At 40.2% G+C, this 16,742-nt stretch overlaps 2 long non-coding RNA genes across 2 annotated transcripts in view; one reads left to right on the forward strand and one right to left on the reverse strand.

Annotated features, from left to right (window-relative positions):
• LOC110401196 overlaps positions 1 to 11,021 on the reverse strand; it is a 16,941-nt gene extending 5,920 nt beyond the window's left edge. The window contains exons 1-2 of the long non-coding RNA XR_002440306.1: positions 10,709 to 11,021; positions 4,528 to 9,552 (exon numbers count right to left, since the gene is read on the reverse strand). This is a non-coding gene — a long non-coding RNA (uncharacterized LOC110401196). The remainder of the gene's footprint in view (positions 1 to 4,527; positions 9,553 to 10,708) is intronic.
• LOC110401197 lies at positions 4,623 to 11,679 on the forward strand. Its single transcript, XR_002440307.1, has 3 exons — positions 4,623 to 4,760; positions 10,971 to 11,028; positions 11,561 to 11,679. It is a non-coding gene; the product is annotated as an uncharacterized LOC110401197 (long non-coding RNA).

Consider the following 16,742-nt stretch of genomic DNA (forward strand, 5'->3'; position numbering starts at 1 on the left):
GAAAGGTGGCCAGTGCTTTATCTCTATACTGACTCATGGATGGTGGCAAATGCCTTATGGGGGTGGTTACAGCAGTGGGAACAAAATAACTGGCAACGAAGGGGTAAACCTATTTGGGCTGCTGAACTGTGGAAAGACATTGCTGCCCGAATTAAGAATATGGTTGTAAAGGTGCGTCATGTAGATGCTCATGTGCCCAAGAGTCTGGCTATTGAAGAACAACAAAAAACTACAATAACTCCAGTGGTGTACACAAAATATCAGCTGGGGTTGAGGGCAAATCTTGGTCCTAATGAAGTTAATGGCAAAATTCCCACTGATCTCAGTGAGACCTGAGATATGTATGACAGCTGCATATAAGCTAGGGCACACTAGGGCCTTTCAACTCATTGTATTTCCTTGAAAACACACAGGGGCTTTCATACGCCCTTTTGTCCACTCCAGCTCCTCAAAAGAGATTTACAATCACCTTGAGACTAATGCTGAGCAGTACAGATGCAACTGATTTTTAGTTCTTTTCCGTGTAAGAAAAGTGAAAAATGAATGTTGTCTTAGTACTCAGATGGATCTTCCAGACTGCTAAAATTCTAAAGATTACTAACTGGACATTTTTGACATGAGCTAGCTGGAACTATGCTTACAGAAGTTGTAGAAACTTCCTCTCCCCAAGGATATTTTTTTCATTTGTTGAAAATTTGACCTTCAGATGGCATGAGGCTGGCAGGATGGGTCACAAGCTGCTTCTGGACTCCTTCCTAAAAACAAGTGCCTTGTGGCCACGTAAAAACACCTCAAGGCAGTAGAGAATTGGGTTCACTACCCATAGCTGACAGAGCTGCTCCTCTTGTCATGTGGCTACTGTATCTTAAGCTGAGGGAAAGGCAGTACAGGACTCCTGGGACAAAACAGAGACTGGAAATGGACTTTGCTTCAACCAGGTTTGTTAAATGCTTATTCCTCTATTGCACTTGCATAGAGGGAGGAGAATTTCCTCCTTGTTCTTTGATTTCTCTGCTAGCAAACTAGTTCAGTAGTGCTGTACTGAGTCACACCACTCTAAGGTTACCTAATCATGCCTAGAAAATACAAATTTCACCTTCTCCTTTTTCTACTGTATCTTTGCCTTTATAGCTCATATCACAGGTGTTCATTCAGCAGGAAGAATAAGGTCAGGATCTTCTAGTTCTCTTTGAAGAGAGTATCAGAAATCTAACCTGTTTTTTCTTGATTTAATTACTTATTCTGTGAGGAAAGCTCTCACATCAGCTCTGTTACTGTTGTTTTGCTTCAGTTGCTACTTGAGGCCATTGTATAGCCTGCATCAAATATGCCTCCAGGCTGTTTTGGCCTGCTGAGATCTTTTTTTTGACACCCTGAGAACTACTGATGAGTTTTCATACCCCTGCGGCAATGCAACCTGTCTCCTTGGCAGCTAGAAATGATGCTGCACTGGTTGGACTGCTCTCCAGCATGGTTCATGTATTCTTTTCTTGGCACATAATTTTCAACAGGTGTAATCATGCTCTAAGAGGCCCATGGTAGCAGCCTGTACTACAGTAATTGCTTAAAGGAGCAGCTCTTTTAGAAGAAATGATGCCTGCATTGTCATGCTGGCTGCTGATCATTGCCTGGCACCTCTGCCCCCAAGGCAAGAGTCCAAACAACTTGTGAGAAGGCACTTTGCCATTGCAGCAGATGGACACGAGCATAAGCGGCTCAGGGACTATGTCTGCACATCGAGCATAGGCATTGAGGGCATGATTCCTAGCCAAGAATACTGCAACTGCTGTTTATCTTTTCTGCTTACCAACCAAGAGTTGTTTATCTTCTGCTTACCAACGAAGAGTTCGGGGAATATGTCATCGCTAATTAAGACCTGGGCTGGCCTCAGAGCATAAAACATGACTGTGCAAAACAAGTGTCTGACTAGCTTGAGTCAGGCAGCAAGTCCTAACAAGGGACCAGGGAGTTATCAGGATAAAATCTGCACTGGAGCTGACCAAAATGGTCTGTGCAGGAAACAATACCCCCAAAACGCTGCCATATCATCAGATTCAGGAAAAGAGAGTAAAGCAAGGGTGAGCAGCAGTATCAGTGCTTATATGTAGGTGTACTTATTTTTGCTCAAATGAAGAAGTAAAACTTGGGCACACAAAGGTATGTAGTTGAAATGGGTAAAAATGTAGACCCAGTTTAAAAAAAATAGTGACTGTTAATTGCATGAATTTATGGAACAATCTCTGAAAAGACTAAAAAGCATTTTTGTTTATCAATTGTAATACTTGAAAGAAAAAAAATCCTCTAGAGAAGATGACTAAACAGCATTCACTAGTAGAAAACCCAAACAACGTTGTGGAACTCTTCCTCCCTCTGTTCCATGAGTCAGATAAGATGTTGACTGAGGTGCAGTGGGACTACAAGTCTTATAACATTTTTGAAAGTCTGATCTAGAATGAAGTGTTTCAGAGGCTTTGTCCTTGTCGAGAGAAGATATGAAGCTAAAGATCAGACAGTGTATTATCTAGAACATGATGTGACCTGCTTCTGCCAGTTGGAGCCAACTGCCATATCAGACAGCAAGATCAAAGGCATGCTGAAAATATATTGGAAACATTAAAACTGGATTTTGATCTTGTCATTACCTGAGAAGCCAAATATTAATTTATCACAAAATCTTGCACCCCTCCTTCACCATTTTAGTATTAGAAGCGGTTAAAATGAGGGTAAGGAAAGAGGTCAAGTACTTGCTTTTCTGATAAAATGGAAATTGTAGACAGATAGAAAAAAGGAAATGAATGAAAACTGCAAATCCAAAACTTAGAGTGTTTCACTGCTTGATGTTTTAGTGAATACTTGAAACACAGCACCCTAGTAGAGAAAAACTTGCCAGATAAGTGAAAACCCAGGGAGCAAAAGTGAAGGATAAGCCCAGCTCACACAAGCTCCCCTGTAGGTTTCTTTTTCTTATAATGGAGAGCACTGAAAGGAAGCACACAGAGAAAGAAAGCCACACATTTCTGAGTATTCACATACAGCATAGGAAGCATACAACTTGCAGAAACCTTGATGTCTGAATGCAAAGAGATGGAGAACAGCTTGAAGTAATAAAGCATATGTTGTATCTCTAGAGAAGGATGTTGAAACACACTGCTTGTACTCCAGCTCTATCCAAGACAGACAGAACTCAATTGTCTTCACTAAAAAAATCTTCCCACAATTCTGTTTTCAAAAACCAGTGTATCGGTTTTCAAAACCAGTGTATTCCTCATCGCTACTTTCCTTATCACTACACTTGTATCTATATCAACATTTGAATTTGTATTCAATACCTCTGTGGACGACTTTGACATTCAAAGAAAATCTATAAGAGAAGTATTTTTGATAGTTAGAAACATTGATAGATAAAAATGTTGCAAAGCCATCACATCCTCTTGAATTGTTTTATGTGATAATGTACATATTTTAGGGTACAAAGTAAATTAGGAGACATTTCTAGTTCTGCCCTTCATTGTCCATTACTGCATGCTTTCTCCTACCATGAATGTTTAACATTTAACTCAAAGCCGTGAATTCTGAATTTGCTCAATGAAATAACCTCTTATATAGCATTCTTCAAGTCACTTAGTTTTCATTTGAATGTCCTGTATGCTAGCTGGACTAGTGTAACTCATCTCACGCTGTTTTGCAGTGCAGTCAGAACCCCTCCACACATCAATGAAGTCCATTAAATGGATATTCTCTGCTTACTTATGGAATGTAGGTTAGCTCTCAGGTTGAAGACGATGCATTAGCCTTATCCTCTCCGCTAGCTGGCAGAATATCTAATACGTGTAGGGTTGGTTTCACAAAAATGTTGAGAACAATTGCTTCTGATCACAAAGCACAAGTACAAGACGGCATTTTGTAAGGAATTTTCTAGAGGATGGGCAGCATTTGAAGAGCATCAGGTAAAACAAGAACCTGAAACAAGCAGCCAATAGTTGAATAGCAACCAGCAGTAGATGGCACACAGACCATGAAATGCATATACCAAAGTAGTACCTTTTCTGTTTTATCTTTAGCTTCTCCCTCTCCACACACCACCCTTCACAGTATCAAAATCAAGGCTAACAAGGACAGGAAGCACCTGCAAATCAGGCACTCCACAGTCATACCCACTCTCTGAAAGGTCTCAAGACATTTGCATAAAGTGCCACAGCTGCACAAGCCATGCACAATTAGGGTGAGCTACCAAGGAAGCTTAAAATGCATACTAAGGCTAGACACTAGCATTCTGGTTATTCTCAAGGTTATTTGTTCTTTCTTCTAGTCTCCAGCTTCTTGCTTTCTTGATAAAAGGTTCCTGTGTCTATCCTCTCACAAATTCATGTATTTACTATCTGATACTAGCTCTAGTTATTCACTTCCAGCTCCAGCAAAGCAGGTGTTGCACATCAGCTCTCTTCTGGGACGCACATTGCCTATCTGGAAATCAAGAGATCTGAACTCCTGCACTAAGGAACCCGTCCCCCACCCCCTATTGCTCACCTCAGGTCTTGTGACTGCATTCACAGAGATTCCTTTGAAGTGTCCATTTCTTATGTAAACTGTTTTCTCACAATCCAGCTCCACTGCTGTTTCCACCTTAACCTGGGAGATCTGCCAGCTGCACTGGTGCAGCCAGTGCACAGCCAGGCAAAGCGGAGAGGGGTAGGAGAGGCTGCTTGTCCTCATCCAGCTGCTGCCACAAGGAGAGAGCATGATGGAAGAAAAAAACAAAGGTAGAGTAAGTAATCAGATGGACTTTCCTTGGGCCTTCTTACACTTCTGATATATTTCAAGAATTTATTCAATGGAGGAAGGTGGGGGAGGAGGTCCTATTTGAAAGCAGCTGTTATAGGAAACACTAAGCATGAGGATGTTTGAAATGTGACCCTGACCTACTCTGTGCTTCATATTTTGCAGGAAAATGCTTTTATCTACTGCAGATCCACAGATTTTAGCCCTTTCCTGAAAGAAAGTGTTTGTGACCCATCTTTGAAATAGCTAAGCAGGGACTACTCTTTTTCTTTTTAGAACACAGTTGAAAGGGGTGATGATGAAGCAGCATTGAATAAAATATGAATCTTTAGAGCAGAACTCAAGCTATCCATCTATCATGTCCTGCCCTACCCGTGAAGCTCCTATGTTCATGCTCCTATTATCTTACTGGCCCAGTCAATCTTGAGTTCTTTTCAATGCAACAGTCCAGATTCACCAGAGTGCCTAGAGAGCACTGTGCACACATATATGCAATTAACCACCAGAACCAGGCAAGAAAATGGGACACACGGGTCTGAACTCTGTAAGGCAGGAAAGGAAGATGCATCTAATTCTTCTGCAATTACAGGCTACTACATATAAGGGAAACTGTAGGGTGAGGGGATCTTCCTTCCAAAAGGAAATGACATCTTCCACTGCATTTTGTCCAGTCTTTCCAGATTGCAAGTCATTAACCAGGTATAATGTCTTTCAAGACTTAATCATGGGATTATCTAATTGCTGGATTTTGAATGTGAAGCCCATCAAACTCAGGTTCTGTACTGTTACTTGAACTTGGTGTCAAGACAAGGCAGAGTAATGTGAACTCTAGCAGAAGAGGGAAAAGAAACCTACTGAAGTATCATCAGCTGCAGCTGAATTCTGAAAGCAAACAGTGTCAAAGGGCCAGTATTCAGATCCTGACACAGAGAAGGAAAAGGGAGAATTGAAGAAGGGAAAACATATAATAAAAATGTCATGAGCACTAAACTCAGGTATGTTTCTTATTAAGTGCATGTCACGGCGTTATCTATGGATCTGTGTCTGACGGGGACAGCAGGCCCACAGGCCCGGAAAAGAGAGAAAGTAGGAAAAAAAAAGTGCCGTCGGTTTAGGGGCCTGCCCGGTCTGGTGGCTGATACAGCAGGGGACCCGCAGACCCACACCCTGGGAAAAACAAAGGGAAAAGGGGAAGGGTAGGAAAATCGTATCCGGGTCTAGAACAAAACAGCAGCACCAATCTGAGGAGGAACATTAGTTTACTAAATAAGATATCAAAATTGAGGCCAATAAATCAAAACAGAGGGAGTTCAAAGCTGAGATTCTTACTCCGTAAGCTGCAGGGGGACAACGTGCTTCTCCGCTGCATACAAAGAGAAGAAACTCCCGGTCAGTCAGGCAGCTTCACCAGCCCCCTCCAGACCCAAAGACCCCTGGGGAATGTAGCTCCGTCCATCTGTCCGTTCCCCCCCCCTCCCCCGAGAACCAAGCACCCAAAAAGTCAGTCCGCAGAAACCAGGACATTAACTCTTTAGCTGCCAGTGCTTTACATGATACTATGATGTGGAATACTGACAACAAAAAAAAAATCACAAAACCATGACAGTGTGGTTCAGCAAAGCAAGGATAATCTGAACTACTGGTTCACTAGTTAATATATTAAGTAAAATCTTGCTTCAGAATTCTACTGGGAACAATTGTCATTAGGCACTGTCACCTACTGTAGATATTTACGAAGGATCTTAATAGAGAAAGAGGATATTACACTTTTCATTAAATAATACCTGTCTGCTGTCTCATGGTCTAGATAAGAACTTCCCACGATAAATTTAATTGAAAAGGAAAGATGGCTACTTGCTACAGATTTTTGGCTGAGTTTTTTCCACTTTCTTTTTTTTGCTATTTTACTCCATATGCTCTGGAAGCATTTGCTACCGGAGAGGAAAAATATGTTCTTTACTGAACCAAAACAACAGTTCATGTAATCTCATGTCCTACCCTTGGTAGTACTTAGTATGAGTTACTTCACACAGAATAGAATTTCTTGTATCTTTTCCATTTAAAAATCCAGAATAGTAGCCTCAATAAGAAAATTCTGGCTTAAGCTCAGGATGAGCATGCCCTGAAACATCATGATTTACAGTCATTTAAGTATTGTATCGCATTAGGATTAGTAAGTACTAATTTTATAGTGGTTTGGTAATACTGGGACAATTTCAACTCATTTCTGTGCTGTAGTTTACTCTTGTATTACTTCCTCCTAGTTCACCATGTGTGAGTTAAACTGCTTGAGAAACAGGCTGCTTTCCACCTCTAAGAAATTTCATCCACATAATATATTAAAAGAAATCTATCATCGAAGAGTTTTCTAATAAAGAGCTAGAGAATGTTTACCACAAGTTTTTCAAGTTGTTCATTTTAGCTCATGGTCTACTCTAATACTCCAAACCCTACTAACTACAGACTTCGAATAACTACAGCATTTGAATAACAAGCCATTAGTTTGCTGTTTAACAGTTCTCTGTCCTTTTAGTTTAAATTCCCAAAGTCAGATGCAAATCCCTCACATTGCCTCCTTTCTTCTGGACTGTTCTTCTCTGGTAGATCTCCACACACACACACACACACCCCTTCCACCTCTGTTAAGCTTTCTAAAGCAGAAATTCAGCACAGGTTTGTAACATAAGCAGTAGGTCTTCACACTGGCTCATCCAACACAGACAGTCTTACGAATTGTTTATGCATTCTGTTCAACACCAATGTTTTCTGAGAAGAGCTTTCTCCACACACTTACTTCCATTCTTATGGAATTGCAAAAAATCAGTGGCCTTGATTGGGTATTTTGTCAAATACATTTCAATGAGATGAGTAGCTGAAAGGATGTTTGACTTATTTTGCGTCTGTGCTCTCCAGCAGGAACAGCTCATTGGCTTAGATTGTATGTTTCAGCAGCAGAAAGTGTGGAATGAAATGTCATGAGGCTCTGTTGGGTTATATGCAAGGTTTCCTAGCATGATTCACTCAATTTCCCCCTCCCCTCCTTAGTGCAGTATGCTCCAGTAAACTTAGTATCTGACTTTCATAACTATTTTGGAAATTACAAATTTCTCTGAAGCACTATGAAAATTCATTACATCACAAGCCTTACAAAGAGATACTAAAAAAAAACCTTCATTAAAAGTGCATTAGGTGCTAAATGAATCTACAAAACTACACTCACAGACCCATATATTGCCTGTACAGGGAATGAGATGTACAAAGTCTATGGCTGGCAATCTGTTACTGAAACGGAACATTAATGTGATAGGAAGTATCTGCTTGTATCAGCAAGACTACCATCATAAACTTTACAGAGTAATCTCCTGCTGTTAATAGCATTTTACAGGAATCACTACAGACAGCACAGAAAACATACCCACTAGAGAAATATACAGCAATATCTAATGGATAGTCCTTTCCCTTAAAGAAATTTAATGCAAATTTAGAGAGGACATTATTTCAAAAAGTTCAACACTTGAATTTGATTCTGGGTCTCAGAACCTCAAAACACAAGGATAGGGTACAAATCTAATCCAGATTTCTCATTTTATGTACAGAACAAGAAAAAACACCCTGTGAAATCAACAACACTGAAATCTAGTACTAAGTACATAAAGACAGAGGAAAAATTCTCAGGCATGGTTCCCATTATGTTAATGGTTTGCAGCTGAAGTTATAATGGATGTGTACATTCAACAGAACTCTCCAAGCCAAATCCTTAACCCAGTGTAACTCAGTTACAGTTCAGTCTTGAATAACCACAATAGCAAAATGAACTACCAGTGAGTAAAAGCAATCACAGTGAGAAAGAAAGAACAACTTGCTTAAACACGTTTCACTGAATAAATGAAATCCCAAGTACCAGTAATTTTAGCAGTAGCAAAGCTTCAAGTGGTGTTTAGAAAGATACTACATAAACAACACATAATTTGTATTTTCTTGGTTTCCAAAATAACTGAGGATTCTTTATCTTGGTATTTTGTTTCACTTTTTATCACTGCAACATTCAGGTAGAAAAATATGGGATGTCTAACAGTCAGGCTCCATTTACACTTCATAGTAGTGGGTAATGGTCCTTTCTGACCACCTTGAGGCTGGAATTCCTTTCTATATTACTGTCTCCAGGTGTAGAGTTCTTCGTGCTTAAAAACTGCTATGATTCATAACAGATATTCTTCTTCCTTTCTCACTAGAAGTTACTTTCTGAGCACGTTCAACTCTGTGAAAGAGCGAGGAGGATCCCTTTGTAAAGTCATTAGAACATTTATTTGGATACTTGAAAATCTGCATTAAAAAGCTTCAAAGCAGGATAAAACATGGGCTTAACAAGCCTACCAGTAGGACAGTATTGCACTGCAAACTGCAGAGCAATTGGTTCTCAGTCTTTCCTTGTGAAGCTCTTATTTTGGCATAGAAAATTATTCCTCATTTGTTTAGGATAGATTCTTGGGATTCGTGCGGTATAAAGACAAAATGAATTAAAATCTTTGAGAAAATTAGTATTTGTTTCTTCAAAGTAGAGCAGTTTCACCAGGGAAACTGAGAAGAGCGCTTCCCAAAGGCACTGAAGAAGAGCTTGCACCCGGGCCTTTCACTGCGTCAGCCTTTCTGCATCATTTAGCTGCTCCGCTATTTCTGCATGCTTTTATAAACCCCATTTTTAGGTGAACGTTAGATCCAAGACCTGATGACAATTTGTAAACTTGTTTCAGAATTATGAATTCCTCTAGCTGGCTGAGTATGAAAAGTTAGGAATTACACAGGTTAGTATTGCAACAACAGAAATTCACTTGAGAATCTACCATCAGTGTCTCAGTTACGCGCTGCCTGAGGACAGGCAAAGGTCAGGTTATTCTACACAACAAAACAACATAATAACAATAATATTTTTGTCCAGAGAAATCCCCATTGCCAGAGAAAGGAAGAAAACTAATCTCTAATTGCAGGTTGTCAGAACCAAGCATTTTTCGCTGGTCAGTATAATTGGGAACAGCACTACCAAAGTGATCTCACTTCTAAAAACATGACTTACTGTCTCCTTTTTCTGACTTTGAAAACACTGAAAAGCCTTCATCTTATTAATAGGGCATACTCTTTCAGAAGCACAGAGTACACATTTGTCCAGAGTATTTCTAGATTAGATTTCAGGATAGTCATAAATCCATATTAGAAAATAACCAGGCAAGCAGCTATGGGGTGATCGCATTGAATGCTCCACAGTAATTAGCAGATCAAGCAGCAATTTTTTTGGAAGGCTAAAATGAAACCTAATCAAACACAATTCAGCTGAACTTCTGGGAGGAAAGGATAGTGCAGGAGGTCCACTTACAAGACTTACTGAGGATTTTTTTTTAGGATTTTCAGAAATTCTGATGTAACTTAAGAGACTCATACTCTAAAGTCACTAAGCTCCTGGAAAATCCACTTATAGTAAAAGTTTAATGACCACATTAATAATAGTCACATAAAAAAAAAGACTACACATACTTTCTACAGACTCTGGTTTTATATTGGAGTCTGAAATAATTTCAGCTTGGAGTTTGTCAAAGGTGACTCTTTCCCTTCTGTAATTTGGACAAGATCGCTTCTGCAGCTGTGGGCAGTGTGTAGTACACTATTCAAAGAGCACAAAAAATAACCCACAAACAATCCAGAAAAGATCAACTCATATTAAGAAAGTGTTAATATTTAAAATGAGGCTGAACAGTTTAAGCAGTTGTTTCCACAGAAGGGGACTGCCAGAAAAGGAAGAACAAAGGCAATACTTGTTATAACTTGATAGAAAGCAGAGAAATGACAGCAGACCAGCAATGTCCTGAGCTGCAGCAAGCAAGGACTTGCTCAAATGCACCAGCTGAAAGCACAGAAACAAAGGAAAGAATCTCCTTACCTTCAAACAGCCTCAGATACGCAGGGATCTCCAGCAAAATAGCCTCACCTCCACTGCCAACCCTTAAATGAGGTCCGGAAAGGGGTGGTTCCTGGCTCCACCCATTCCAGTCACTCAGGTGCATTGCATGCACCTGAGCTCCCCTGGGCTGGCCCTGCCTTCCCACCAGGTGCTCAATCACTGGTTCAAGCCATGACTACACTTATGTCCACACTGCTTGCTAACTGGGAGAAAGAAAAGCAATTCTAATTTCTTTTTACAGACCCATTTGGATAGTCTGACAAAATCTCAGCAGCAAAACCCCGCTCACTTCTTGCAAGGTAAGAGGACTGCAAGGGCAATGGTGCTGAGCTCTCAGACTTGTATTTCTTTCCCTTGCCTTGCAGTGCAGTAAAGGTCTGACTCACTGCTTTCTTAGCCTCTGTGTGGAGTTGCCTCTCAGGGACTTTGCCTTTTGGTTTTGCTTTTTGCTTGCATCCAGAAATATCTACGGTGCCTTAATTTCTCAAGAACACTTTCCATCAGCTAAATATTTTAAAAAGCATTAACCAATCTGCTTAGTTTTGGAGCACATGCCCACTTACTTGAGGAATGATTTTCCCTATTCTTCATTTTTGTACAGTACTTAGTTCAATAGAGGTCTAATTTCTAATTATATTAACAGTCCTTCACCTCTAAACACTGTAACCTTAGGCATTCAAGGCTAGGCTGGATGGGGCTGTGAGCAACCTGGTCTAGAGGGAGGTGTTCCTGCCTATAGCAGGGGTCGGAACTAGATGATACAAGGGTCCCCTCCAACCCAAACCATTCCATGATTCTATGAAATTACACTGGAACATTCCTCTGTCTCAGATGAAAGACTGCAACCTCCAGCTGAGGGAACAGAAATGGATGACCACCTCAAACTGATGTTTAAAGGCAAGAAGAAAGACAGGAGGTCTTCAGTAGCATCACACTACCTGAAATTAAGGCATCCTTCCTCACAAGGTTTTGTCCTTCGCGCACCCGAAGCCTTTTAGAAAGAGCGAACGGAAAGGGAACGCGGGGCTTCACCCCGCACGGCGTCAGCCTTCCCGCCTTGAGGGAGCGCCTGAGCTCGGCGCGCGCTGCGCCCGCCGCGTGCTGCCAGCGCCCCCTGCCGGCACACTCGTGCTGCGCAACGGAGACAGCGCGCCGGCGCCCGAGCCCCGCTTGCAGCAGCAGGCGGCGGGGTGAGGGGCAGCCTGGGAGCTGGGCGTAGGCCGCGCCTCAGCCACTCTGGGACGCGGGTTTGGAGGGGACTGTCCCTCTGCAGCTTTTGTTTCCGCTGTGAAAGTAAAATTACAAACAAAAATGACAGCAACGACAAAATATTAATGATTAAAAATTAAAAGCCATGATTTTATGGACTGAACATGCCATTTAGACTTTGGAAATATCTGTCAAGGGGATATCTGCTACCTAAAAAATAACACAGTGAAATTGAGATTTAAAGGTTTGAGCACTTTCAAGACTGCTTTCACTTATTATACAAGGAACAGAACAAATTTCCCAAAATGTTTAATGTCAGTACTTGCAGTACAGCAGGAGAAAAAAACACAACTTGTCTAATGCCCAAAAATGACATCTGGGGGGGGAGGGAGGGAACAACACTGTGCTAAAAAGGATGAAAAGAACATCTAGTACAATTTATTTTCACCAGTACCCTTAATAGGCCAAATTTGCAACATAAAACTGCATTTCTACCCAGTTTGAATAATAAATAAATGATATTATTGATATTAGTGCTAAACTAGCTTTGTGTAGTATTGTAAATTGTAGTTGTGCTACGCTAAACTGATGGACACATTTCTGCTGTCCATTAGGGACTGTATGGGTTAGCCAGCTAAGTGTCTTACCAGCGTGTTTTTCCCTGTCATGTAACCTCCATCTAAGGGCATTACTAAAATCAGTAGCTGAGATTAAAAAGGTTTAGAAGGAAATCTGGTCACCACAGCACTGATTTGTCATGCAGCCACTGTCAGATAGCCCTTTCCACAGATCAGATACTGGTGCTGCAGGCAGAGAACAGCAGTCTGAATTCTAGTAGCAGCCATCTTCCCAGAACAGCATCTGAAATTTCACTTGAGGAGGCACAGAGTAGAGTCAACTAAATTAACATTTTCACCATTATTGACACTACAGGATTTATTACTCCCTGTTCAATTTAAAAAGATTCCCTGGGGAAATTTTTAAGGGGTGCTTGCTTTATTGGTTGTTATTGAGTTGGACCATTTGACAGCAGGTGTGGAATGTCTGAATAACAAGATCTGTGCTCAAAAGAAATCAAGAGACCCCTGGTGACAGATATGGAGGATATTGATTTGATTTTAGCATGATGCATTTAGTTACCATTGTTAAAGTAATATAACAACAGATTAATTTATAGAATGAATAGTAACCATATGAAGTGTATACACAAAGGAGTCTGTCTACGGATGCTGCTAAAGCTTCTTGTCTCATAGAGCACAGCTCTTGATCCCCTAGTAAGCAATACATTTTGTTAAGATTGCTATGTAGAGTTCGATTACTACAGGGTGGGAAGCACAAGGGCTGAACCCTAAAACTTCTACATTTGATATTCACAGAATCACTCCAACAATGTATTACAGCAGCTGTAAGGTGAGGAGAGAATGAAAGACAGGAAGAAGAGGATCTCTGTCATCTTAAAGTTCAGGAATAATGTTCTTCCAGCAAAAAGTATTAAGAAATCATGAAACATGCTTGTATAATCAGACTATTGAAGCAATACAAATACAGGGTGAATTAGAGTCACGCAGTCTAAGAGATATTCTTGGTATTAAAATACAAAACACAAGTAACAGAACACAAAACACTGATAAAACTGGAAATATTTTTTTCTGAGTGGTTATGAGAAAAACAGAGAAAGTCTAGTTAAGTGGAAACATAAACAAAGATATTCGCTTCTTCTACCATGCTGATGAAAAGAACTTTCAGAAAAGCATAAATGCATCAAGTTTATCTGCCACCAACATTGTTTCCTAGTTGCCATAAGCAGTAAGTCTTTCATTTTAGATTTAGTCATTACAGTCACAAATTGTATTGCTGCTATCAAAATGGCTCTCAATCTCGAAAGAAAGGATTGGTGAATATTTTTCACCAAGAACCAACAGGTAGTGGAGGGATGTGATGTACTCAGAGATGGTTGAAATAAACTCCACTGAAGCTTAAACTAAAAGTTGAAGATTTTTTGAAGGGACTTGAAATACATCCTTAAAAATGCTCTAGAATGTTCAGGCTGTTTCAATTAGAGGTGAACTCTCCGCTGGATGGGCAGGAGCTATACAGATTCTAGATGAAGAACAGGACCAAGACACCCTTTTACAGTGGTTTCAAGCTGGGCAGAAATTCCTCAGCCCCACACATTTATTCTCCTCCCCAGCTTTGCCCATGGCAAATGTATAGTCATGGCAACCTGGTTGATCATCCTTACAGTCCTAAACTGCAACCACTGAGTCTGAAAAATTACCTTGTGAGCAAAGCAAAGGACTTTATTCATTCTGTGAGTATTCTGGGGCATATCAGCTCTGGATTTTCTACTCTTGGAGTTCATCTCATCATCATTTTTTTTTTGGTAAAAAAAATAAAATAAAATAAAAAGTGCGAGGCAAGTATTCAGATTCTACAAAGCAAAGAAAGACAGGAATCTGTTTCTATAAGCACACCGAGGTTACTCAACAGGAATAGTTTTTGTCCCACTGTTTTTCTACTATCGTATACTTCGTTGTGTGCAGCTGCTGTAATTATACTTAAACCTCTCTGTGTCATGTATGCTAATGTAATTTTCTGTACTGTGTTTGAGTCATCCATAATTCACTTGTGCTTTTCTAAGAGAAAGCTTTATGCCTGTGAGGCTGGAACATAAAGCTGGTTTCCCCATATGCGGGGTGAATGTCCAGTTCCCTTATCCTTGACTCTGTCACCAACAAGTCTACAAAGTGAAGCCATTTCAAGATTAAGAGATTCCCTGGAGTAGGAGATATTCACAAGCAATAGCTCTACTTCACTGTTTCTGGTAATCTGGCATTTGTCCATTATCAGGCTAATATCTTGATATTGGCCTACTCAACTACCTTGTCGCAATTTTACTTTTAGTTTTGACTACAATAAGAATAATCTTTTTTGGGTTTTTTTTTTTGGTTTTTTTTTTTTTTTGAGAACAGAAAGATTCTCAAGAACAGTGAGTTTCTTTCTAGAAGCCTCACCTTTAAATGACTAGCATTTGCTGATGAAAATCAATGTTAGATTGAACAGATCTGGCTGTTTTATCATGTTTGAGATCAAACAAAGCCAGTGAGTGACTATGAATCTCTAGCTTCTATAGCACACAGAAATAATATTGCATTGTGTTACCCAAGTGAGAGCTCTGCATGTCTTCATAACAAAACTCCGGTGAGTCTGCCAGCTGAGGTACTCTGCAGGGTGCTGCGGTGCAATTCCAGTCATGACACTCTGTCATATCACTGTGAAAGAAAGAGACAAAGCATGAGTACTTCTTGAAAAAACATTTAACAACGAAGCAAAAGAAAAACATGCTTCTTTACATCAAACCAAATCAAAATACCATGTACAAGAACCTAGCCACAGATGACTGAACACAGCAAACTGAATGATCATTTTATGATAGACTACCTCCATGGGCACCATCCAGCAAGAAATATCCCAAAACCAAGGAGCAGCACAGCACGTAAGATCAGCCTCACTGAAAAAAAGTGATTGATTGCAAACGAAGAAGGAAAACATTAAACTCAATAGCTTTTCTGGGGACAGTATTCTTCTCTGTGCTTTTCAAACCTGCAAAAAAGCCTCTGGGAATTTAAGATGCTAATTTCAAAGAAATGACAATTATTTCTAACATGCCGCTACAAACCCTTATAAAATGCAACTCCATTCACTCTGCCTCTAATGCCTAAAGACTTCTGCAGTGCTATTTGTTTTCTGGTTGATTCTCCTCACCTAAGAAAGCGATACATTGCTATCTAGAAATGAATGCTTCTGATGGGCTTGTTTCACCTTTTCAATTACGTTATTACTGTAACAAAAGTCTGGAGCGAGTAAGTTTAATGAAAACTTTGTCTAAAGAGAGGCAAACTAAGCATTCAAGGATTAGGTTGACAGAATTACATCACCAATAGTTCAAACAGGTGAACGTTTATTCACTGTGAATGTCTTAACACTTCCAAAGTAACTGCGCTGGGGACAGAGTATCAGGAAGAGCTGATATTAGTTTGATACTGAAACAGTTTATATTTTCAGGTGTAATACATCAAATACTTGCAGACAAAGAGACAAGAGTGTACCAGAGGTCACATAAAGCAGGTGGTTGCTGCTCCACAAGGGTAATACCAAGCACCAGGAGGTGAGAGCATCTGAGCCTTGAACCACAAATCTCTTTCAGACAGCAGGAAACATAGCTTGCTAGGCAGGAAAGGGGACAATATGTGGAAAATGTGCAGGAAAAGCAGAAGGCCAACCATGGAAACAGCAGAAATCCTATACTGCTCCCATACCCTTATTTCATTCTGAAGGGAAAATATTGAAACTCTGAGATATTCTTAGCTGGCTGGGAAGAGAATGATAAACAGATCTGAGAGTATGAGGGGAAACTGATTAAAGGAGTAAAAGAATGAGGGGTATCAGAAGCAGGTGGAAAGAGAAGGGATCCAGATGTGAGTATGAAGAGACAGGCAGTACCTGAGGGATAAGAAGACAGAACAGTGGTAGGGAATGAAAGACTCTGGGGAGCTTAGTTACGAGCCAGAGGAAGCTTTTGTGAAAAATAAAATAAGATAAAATAAAATAAACCTAAAAAACACCCAATTTTCAGTTTCACTGACAAAAAAAAAAAACTGTACAAATGATACAGCAGTATATCTTCAAGAATTATTGTTCAAATTATGCATAATTTTCACTCTGCACAGATGTTACATAGGAAGAAGAACAAAATAAGAAAAGTGTGAAATAAGTGTGAAAGAAAGCGGGGGGAAGATCTTGT

Source organism: Numida meleagris, chromosome 6 (assembly GCF_002078875.1).
Source record: "Numida meleagris isolate 19003 breed g44 Domestic line chromosome 6, NumMel1.0, whole genome shotgun sequence".
Lineage (NCBI taxonomy): Eukaryota > Metazoa > Chordata > Aves > Galliformes > Numididae > Numida > Numida meleagris.